Below are 2,810 nucleotides of genomic sequence, written 5' to 3' on the forward strand. Positions count from 1 at the left end.
GATTCTACTTCTAGGTGAAGGGAGTATTTCCCTTTTCTCCTCTCCACAAAATCAAAAGTGGCTTTTCTGAGTATCACTCTCCTTCAGGAAGGTCTCTGCAATCTGTTGAAGATTAGGGACACATTGTATGCAGGAAGAAAGTTGTCAGGGATTAGGTCAGGCTTGGGCTGGGGGATTGAAAAAAAATCACCAAGTTTATCCGAGAGACTGCAAACCATCCAGCTCCTTCTGTGTCATGGAAACACGTATTTTTTCCCCACTACTTTCAAGGAGTTGAAACAACTATTTAAAAAAAAAAAAAAAAGAAAATCGCTCTTCACCTCAAGCTTAAAACAATAGTGAGATTTAGGCACCCATCATTCCGAGCTGAAGCTTTAGGAAAATATTGGCCCCCTTTTCACCTCTCAGACTGCCAGAAAATTCTTTGCATGTTCTGTTTCAGAAAACCCCACAAATAATAGATAGTTCCTTTCAAAAATTGCCAGTAACACCCCATTCTTCCCAGGTTTTCAGAGCTCACAGTAGTGGCTGCATAGATGAGGTCATCATGAGCCAGAGACATCATCAGCACAGAACACTCTGTTATTTATTTAGACTCTGAAAAAGAGCCTTTTTGCTTATTTTCCTAAAATAATTAAAATGCATCACTTAAGTTCCGATTTGTTAAAAAAAAAAAAAAAAAAAGGCGTGGGAGCATAAATGTTTTGGCTCTGAGCTGACAGTAAATATATCTTCATATCATGTTTTTATTTTACCATTTTTAATGCATCTATCCTTCCTAGCCCCTTACCCTCCCCCATTAATTCCTGAAGTGTTTGAAAGAGCCCTGGACTCGCAGTGTTCTCTCTCCCCTTTCCGCAGCGGCAGATCAGATATATTGCTTTCCCCCTTGGCATGCCCGGTGAGGGGATGGAAGTGCCGGTCCAGCCGAGATTTCACGGGCACACGGGGAGAGGGTGGCAGCAGCCCCCGCTGCACCAAGCCGGAGGAGGCTCCGCTCACCGGGGCCGAACCCCGAGGAGGGCGGGCGGCCGCCGCTGCGGAGCGGCGCGGAGCTTCCCGCGGTGGGGTCTCCCGAGGCGGTCGTCCCCTCCGCAGGCATCGGCTGTGGCCTGGGACCGGGCTTACCCCCTGCGTGTTCGGGTGGTGGGTTTAGTTTGGGAGTCTGCTGCTGTTGTTGTTGTTTGTTGTCGTCTGTTGTTTGTTTTTTAACCCGCAGAACAGGTCGTGGCGGCGTTACCCCAAATGCCTGCGCTGCTGACTGGTTAGACCGGGAAAGGAGTTTCTGGGATCAAACTAGGGGAAAACATATAAATATATATATAATTTAAATCTTCGTTCCCCTCGAAAGCTAAGGGGTGTCTGCTATTTGCACGTTGTGCAGAGAATCCAGCTCCATATTAATTTAAGAAGGGTAACTCCAGCACTGCTGGTGATGTTCATTTGCAATTCCTACACACTGGCTATTCTGTGCAGTGAACTAATCCTGCCTTGCCTTGGAAACAGAGCTTCCACTTAGCTCACTGCGCTCCTCAGATTTCCTTTATAAGAGAGCCGTTTGTTTTGCTGGGGTTTTATGATTATTAATAATATTATGTAGAAATTCGAATGCTCCCAACACGTGTGTAGATCTCTCCTTCTTTTACTCTTTTTTTCTGGCCTTTTGTCTCCTAAACTTTTGGGATCCTGCCGTGCTCCCCTCGCCGTGGTAGAGGGAAGCTGGGACCACGCACGTTTCGTTCCACCTCCCCGTTGCAGCTGCCGGGGGTGGGTAGTAGACCTCAGGCACTGCATAATGGTCAACCCTCTCGCACCCTGTATCGGTGTCCTGCCGCGGAGGACTGCCGAGGTTTAATTGCATCCATCTGCTGGCATTTGCTGCAAGGGTGAGCGGTGTGGGCGATGCTGCACACCAGGGAACTCGCCCCGGGGGGAGCTGCTTCTGCTCGTAGGCAGCCACTAAGTCACACAAAACCCTGGCGGGTGTCTCCGGCCGCTGAACTTAAAAGTTCTGAAATCCTGCCTCCGCTGAAACGAAGCGAACCTTTGTGCCTGTGACCCCTCGCCAGCCGAGACTGGAAAGAAGACCCAGGGGCCGGTGCGAACAGCCCCCCCCGCCCCTACACCCGCATTTTCCCAGAACACGAAGCGCAGCCGAAGGCGAGGAGCGATCCCGCCGCCCCGGGACGGGACAGACCTCGCTTAGTCCTGGCCTGAGAGGCTGGAGCATCTGCTGCCCGCTAATAAGCCGCATTTAAAGCGTTTATTGGCATAACGGCAATACAGTGCACGGTCAGAAACAATGCAAGAAGTTACAGGCTCGGCCACAACAGCCTTCCTCGCCGACCTCGAGGAAGAAGCCTGAGATCTGCACGAAGTTACCCGAGAGATTCAATATTGTTTGCAATATTAGTGGGGTTTTTCTATGTCACTTCGCCCCCCCCGGCCCCCATCCCATCCCCTACTCCGGAGCAGGTCTAGTTGCCTACGATTGTTCGGCAGTTATCAGAGAGCCTGGCTGAACCTCGGACATCTGCCTGGGAGATTTTGGGACTGATTGTAAAGGACTGTCCTCCGAGTCGTCTTGGATGCAGATTTCCCGGCGGCATTTCGGAGCGGTCCGGTCGCGCCTGTGCCCCTCCTCTGGGCTCTAGCCCGTTTGACAAACGCAGCCTCCCTTTCTCCCGAGGAGATGATGGACTCGTGTTTACACTCCAGACAGCCACTAACTTCTCCTATCTCTCCATCCCAACCCCCACTGCCCTTCCCCTCCCCCCACACCCCCCCCCTCCATTTTTCTTTTTGGTTCT

Source organism: Calidris pugnax, unplaced genomic scaffold, assembly GCF_001431845.1.
Source record: "Calidris pugnax isolate Ruff unplaced genomic scaffold, ASM143184v1 scaffold56, whole genome shotgun sequence".
Classification (NCBI taxonomy): domain Eukaryota; kingdom Metazoa; phylum Chordata; class Aves; order Charadriiformes; family Scolopacidae; genus Calidris; species Calidris pugnax.